The sequence below is a fragment of the Euprymna scolopes genome, chromosome 7 (genome assembly GCF_053919585.1).
Source record: "Euprymna scolopes isolate OS-2025 chromosome 7, ASM5391958v1, whole genome shotgun sequence".
In the NCBI taxonomy this organism is placed as follows: domain Eukaryota; kingdom Metazoa; phylum Mollusca; class Cephalopoda; order Sepiida; family Sepiolidae; genus Euprymna; species Euprymna scolopes.
Window position 1 is genome coordinate 65,257,586 of NC_136488.1, and position 7,144 is coordinate 65,264,729.

The following is a 7,144-nucleotide window of genomic DNA, read 5'->3' on the forward strand; positions in this document are numbered from 1 at the left end:
ATTAGTAATACGTTTTATGTGTTTATATCTCCCACAAATATACATATCAGAATTGTAATATTTGTTAGTGAATAAATCGCAATTGTTTTTTATAATCCATTCAAGTATTCACGGTTTTCTACCTTACAACGATTCAATTGCATCATTTGCCACAGCTATAGCATTCCGGTTTTAGAAACCTAATGCAAACATAAGATAAAGTCACCAAGCAAAATATGGTAACAGTATTTTATTTAGCATCATTAATAACATCACTTTATTCCTTAGCGTGGCCTGTAAAAGCACGGAAAGCTTTCGTTCTCTTTTTGTGGAAAAGATGAGTCAAAGAATATTCATAACGTTACCTAGCGATGCAGGTGGCGTCCTAAATGAAGGGAAGTACCTAAAAGCGAAAGCCGAAAATCACGTAACTGCTGCCAAGGGGATCGGTTCTTTCTCTTTGTCTGCTGACAATCGACTCGAACAGCCGCCAGACGTTATTGTATCGGCCAGTTGTGACCGGAGAGAGAGAACAGTGGCTTACAGGTGGTGGACGTCAGTATATCCTTTATATATTATCGCCATTTTTTCAATTCTCTCTGTCTCTCTCTCTGTCTCTCTCTCTCTCTCTCCATCTCTCACATACACACGTAGTTCAATTTTCTTTCTTTGTTCTGTTTAAATAAAATTCCTTATAACAAAACCAGAGTTTTCTATTAAGAGCCGATTTTAACAACGCAAGCATTAACCACCAAATATGCTAATTTTTTTTTTTTGAATTATCACCGTAGATGTAAATCTACTATTCATGAACCTGCAATAGTCAATAAAATTCTAGAATATGTTCAAAAAGGCTTTCCGGAAACTTCGAAGGAAAGGGATACTGAATATTTCAGCTTAAAAAAGAAATGCCCATTTAAATCAAAATTTAATAAACTCACTACTATAAAAATAATCATAATAAGTTAATGGATATATTTTATTTTAATTAGAGACATATCTTTTCTGTAAATATTAAAACACATTTATTTACCTCTTTAAACGGGCAATTCGTCTAGTATTTATTTAGTCACAACTACAAAGGTCAAAGATTATACAAACATGTGTTCATCTCTGTCACCTATGCGTTTCTCTGACATAATATATGTATGTAATGATTCAAGTGAATGACATTTTTGACGTATTTGTTTAAGAAATGCAAGCCGTCATATCATTGGCTGAATAAACAGCATGTGCATGTTGGGTGTGATATCTAATCCGCTCCCCAGGATCTCAGGATGCGAAACACTGAAGTGGGAGGAGAGCGATTTTGATTATGATATATGTGCGATATTTATATCATTTTCTTGGAGAAATACATAGATAGATAAACAGGTAGATAGAAACAAAGGGTCAGATATCCAGACCAGATATTCAGACAGAATATTAATATAACATTCGAGATAGATGTATATTCACTCACCGTTTTTTTTTATTTGACTCCGAAATAAACGGGTGGATCTATGTTTCATCCATTTCATCCAGAACTCCTTTTTATGGCGTTAAAACATTCTGATGCGTCGATGCTGTGTTGCTTTGCTCAACTGTGATCAAACGCGACACTTACTTTGAACCCAGCTTTTTTCAATGACAAATGTTCATGCAAAATGGTGAATAAACTGTTTTCCGATAGCTTTAAATCCTTTGCTATCTCACGTACCTTTGATTTGCGGCTTTCTTTTATATTTTATGGAACTACTTCTAAATTATGGTGTCCTAAATATTCAGCATCATTCATACATAGCCAAGGGCGTTTAAAACAAGAATAGCACCTCTTAGCCGTTTTTTTTTTCTGACGGGGCCGATTTCAAATAACAGTTATTAAGCTATTGCGTTTTCTGGACATTATGTCAGTAACGCATGTTTTATCAGGGCAGAGAATTTCAACTTTTTCATTTAAAAAAATCGTAACAGTTACTCCACGTTAAGATAAATCTTCCGGAAAAAATAAGTGAACTAAAAATATTTATTTATTTAAATAGGCAAAAAGTATATGTACCTCACATGTGTATTATATTTCTTTTCATTTGCCCGTCTGTCTATCTATACCATTTTTACTCGGAAACTTCAGTACCTATCCGGCTGAAATTTTGTGCGGAATTTTTATTCCACGAGAAAGTGAAACAAATAAATTATTATGGTATCCGTTCGATGCACAGCCATGCATTAATAGAGACTAATAGGGATAAATTACAACAGCACAACATTTACTCTAAAAGTTTTCTGGAAAATTACTGGTCCAATCTCGCTAAAATTTTGTATGGCCCTTCACAACAAAAGGTACAGTGAATGTAGAATTATGGCATCCGTTTGATACACACTTGTGAATTGTATCCACAATATTACATTTTATTTAGTAGTTTCCACGGAAAGTACTAAGCCGATTAACCGGAGATTTTGCATGCACCTTTATTAAGCAAAGATGCAGCAAACTAAGCATAATTATAACCGTCAAATGCACATTAGGAATTAATTGAGATAAATATTTCATCCAAAATGAGCACATATTAAACCACCTTGAACCATCAATTTGGCATAAAATATTCTAAATCAAGGGGCTATAACGTGTGTCCGCTTTTAACGAACAAAATGTCTGTGTAATATTATAATTCATGGAAACCACAGAACCCGATTTATATATACAGTGCCGGCAAAAATAAAGTCCGCACTTTAATTTTTTCAAAAACTGCAAATTTAAGCTAAATTTCATGTAACTGTTTAAACAATCTAAACCTCATTTGGTTCTTTTTTTTATTCCTCTATAATTTTAACTGTTCATATTTGACTTTTAATTGAAATATTCTAGTGTTCACGTCAATTTTAAAAAATAAATTTTACTTTTATATAACTTCATCTTTTTGTGTTAACTTTTGAGTTTTCTTTTGTTTTCTTTTATTGCCTCAGGCAAGTTTAATAAAATTCTTGTAAAGATATTTTTGGAAAGGAAAGGCATGTAGCAGAGCGCGTATGAGTATCTGAGAAAATATCTGTTGAAAAAGATGGAAGCGTAATATCACAAGCGAGGGATAACTGTCTACAATCGGCGTATAGTGGAAAAGAAAGGAAATCTCAGACAGATGAGATGGACTTGTTGCAGTGAGAGTCTTTGAAGCTGGTGTCGAGACGGGGAGAAAGAAAAATGGATTTATTTATTTACTTAGTTTGTCTCTGCGAAGTTGCAAATAGTTTAACTTTCATCCTCCAGATCTACCTAAACAAAATTCCACATTTACTTCATGGAACTACTTCTCTATGGAACACAGATCCGCGTTGCGTCTTTATAGCTTACAACAATGCTGTCGCTTTTATGTCCAATGTAAAGACATATTGATCCTCGCTTTTAAATAGATTCTAATAAAAGAGGCAATTACCATTTATCACCTGACACGGTGTTAACTCTAATGTTTGAGTGGCCTTTGGGCTTTTCAAGGTAGTTACATGAAATGAAAAACATAGATACGTTTCTAAAACAAAGATGTATTAATAGATATGTTTGTATGGTCATATCACCACTTTCATATTCATTATTTTAAAACAGCGATATGTAGAAGGAAAATTAACAAAAACACTGAAGATGCCGGAGCGACTCGCATGTTTCCGCCTCTCTGTTTCTTCCGCTATATAATCTATTTGATCATTAGTATATACATTATATGACTCTTGTATCAGCATATATGCATGATTATTTATCGTATACTAGATAGGGTGCATGAACATAGCCCTATTTTAGTATTCTAGATAAGGTTCGGAAACGTATCTATATTTTGAGCGGCCCTTACTGTACATTCTCTGAAACATATCTTTCATAGTCGTTATGTTGCTAGTCTCAGTCTTTTCATAAATGCCGTTATGACATGTGTCTTCAGAATTGTTTGATTCCTTTATTTCAGCTCGTTTGATTCGTTGATCAATTCGCTATTTTAACATGGCTTCTTATCTCGGTAGCTTGTTTCCAAGAACATCGAGCGTGTGGAACTCTTTGACTGTTTTCCTCCAACCTATAAACTTGGTCTTTTAAAGAATAAAGCTAACCTTTTTGCGGTAAAAAAAATCCTTTATTCCTGTTCGCCTCTTACATGAATCGATTTCACGCCTTGTCTGGAGTTATTTCAAATAAAAAAAAAAATAGTCACGCAACGATTTTAGAGAATGGCAGTTTTGACATATTAGATTTTGAAATCTTATCCGTAATATCATCGGCTATATAAGAAGCAACGTGCCCGATTTCATAAAACATTTTTACATAGGTACATACATGGATAGATAGATCGATCGAAAGATAAATACTCGAATGCACACACACACACACACACATATATATATATACATATATATGTGTGTGTGTATGTGTGTATGGCATATATATAACATATATATATATGTGTGTGTGTGTGTGTGTGTGTGTGTGTGTGTGTGTGTGTGTGTGTGTGTGTGTGTCAAAAAACAGAGAAGCAAGCTGCGAAATAGCGGCGGTAGACAGGAATATCTACAAAGAATTGTATTTGAATATAAAATATTCTTCCCTTCATTTTAGAAATTTGATTAGACTTTAGAAGATATCGCCCCGAAGCAAATCGTTCAATCTACCCAGCTTTAATATTACTTTTTATTTTAGAACTCTTATGTATTGAGACTTCGGAACTGTAACTGATTTTTGCATTTGGTTATTTATATTAAGTTGGTACTTATGCGCCCTGCTTGTTTATTAAAATTTCAGGTACTCAAAACTATGACTTCATCTACGTTTTTACGGTAATAGATTGATAGAGATTTCATTCAGCTAGTTTTTCTGTTTAGCTATTTTATGTTTACATCTTCGCCCAGAACTAAGTTCTGAAGAATATACCTAGTTTTAATAAGAAGTAATCTAGAAATATCTACTTATATATTATCAACATATATATCTGTTCACACACACACACACACACACACACACACACACACACACACACACATATATATATATATATGTAATTCTTGGTTCGTTCGTTATTAATAGTCTAAATAGTCACTGGACGGATTGCTTCGACATTTTGGTATAATATGTTTACTGTACCCATGTGTGTTTTTGTATATCTCATTATAACATTATACTTAGTTTTTCTTTAATAAATAGGTGGGTTTCTTTATAAGGATGTAGCCCTTTTTTATTTGGGGACATATATTTATCACAGCCTGCCGCCACGTGACATCACTAAAAGGAACTGTTGTATCTCACCATGGCAGGCCGTGGTCTCGCTTAATGTAAACAGAATGTGTTTACAATATGGGTAAATTTTAAATGGGTTTAATTACGTGATTATTGATAATGTAACCATGTGATTGAAATTTAATTTAAATTAACCACATGTGGTCCCTTTCCGCTCAAATACTTATCGAAAAATGGATATTAACAGCAAATCGACCATTGTGGATCATCTTTTCATTATTCAATAAATTAAAGATTCAATTACATTCCTATTTCAGTCACCTAAATTATTTAGTGTAAACTGAGTTTAGGAATTTATATCCAAACTTAAATATTAATTTTACTTAAAAAAATGGCAGATTTGCCGTTTACTTGTACAGATAGTCTCCAACCCTGTTATCAAAAAAGAGGACACTTTGGGTCGTCACCGGTATATTTCAAGAAGTTTGTTTACGTATAATTTGTTAGATTAACCATATTGTTCAACAAATAAAAGGATTAAACGTGTTTTTGTTCATACTTAAAGATTTATATTGTATAATTAAAAATTTTAAGCATTAAACAGTACATATCATACGTTGGCTAACATATAAAAAAGAAATGAAATATGAAGTTTTAAAATGATTAAATGTGCTTTATTTTATAATTAAAAAAAATTATTTTATAATTTAAAACTTAAAACATTGAACAATACAAGTAAAATTTTGGTTTGATTTTACATTTTATATTGTACTCGGATGCATACAATAATTCAATATTCAACTTCATCTTTCATTATTTCTTTTCGAGAACACAATCAATATTTTATTTATATTGTTTAATGTTTTTATTTTTAAATTATACAATAAAACACATTTAATCATGTTAAAACTTCATCTTGAATTATTTCTCTTTTTTTTTATTTGTTAAACAACATGGTTAATTTCAAATTAAATTTTAATCACAGGATTACATTTTCATTAATCACGTAAATATAAACAAACTTCTGTTTACGATATGTACACACACCGGTGTCGATCCAACAACTCTTTTTTGATAACAGGGTTGGAAGACTATTTGGACAACTAAACAGCAACCTTGCCAAAAGCAAGGCCGATAGCCATTAGTCGCGTGCTCTCGTGTAATGAATGAATGCGTGAATGTAGGATTGACATGAAATTCTTTAAGATAAACTAAAATGACCGAAAAATGGGCTGAACTGACTTAAATAAATCAAATGTAAATGACTTAGAATGACTTTAATGAACTTAAGGATGAATTGAATGACCTTAGGAATGACTTGAATGCTTAAAAACAACTGGAATCCTTCAAAAACAACTTGAATGATCTGGAGAATGACTTGAATGGCTTTGAGACTGACTGGTTGTAAAGTGGGTGACCATTTTACATTAAATTAATACAGAAAAGTGATCCCCCTCTTTATATCACAAAGTAACAAGCGTAAGTACAACATGTAGTAAGAACAGATACTACATTTTGATCATATGGTCTTTGCTTGCAGTATCTGCCGGAACAGATACTACACTTTGATCTTGGCCAAAAGGCCAAGAAAATGGTATTTATTTGCTCCCCCACCGAGAAAATTAGGCACACGGCCGATTTTTAATGTGAGGAGTAAAGGGGAAATGGGGACCAGCTCCCCCGGGGAGTAGGGGAGCTGGATAGTAACAATTGGTATAAAGGGTTGCCCCTACATTGACCAAGGTCTTATATGTGGGGTTGTCCCCACATACGGTCTTTGCTTGCAGTATCTACCGTTCAGATACTACACTTTGATCTTGGCCAAAAGGCCAAGAAAAGGGTATTTATTTGCTCCCCCACCGGGAAAATAAGGCACAAGGGGGATTTTTAATGTGCGGAGTTAAGGGGAAATGGGACCAACTCCCCGGAGAGTAGGGGAGCTGGATAGTGACAATTGGTATGAAGGATTGGTATTTA

The 7,144-nt window shown here is 33.3% G+C and overlaps 1 non-coding gene across 1 annotated transcript; it reads right to left on the reverse strand.

Annotated features, from left to right (window-relative positions):
* Window positions 1-6,574: 6,574 nt before the first annotated feature.
* On the reverse strand, window positions 6,575-6,762 carry LOC145280593 (U2 spliceosomal RNA). The gene has a single exon (XR_013868598.1). It is a non-coding gene; the product is annotated as a U2 spliceosomal RNA (small nuclear RNA).
* Window positions 6,763-7,144: the final 382 nt, after the last annotated feature.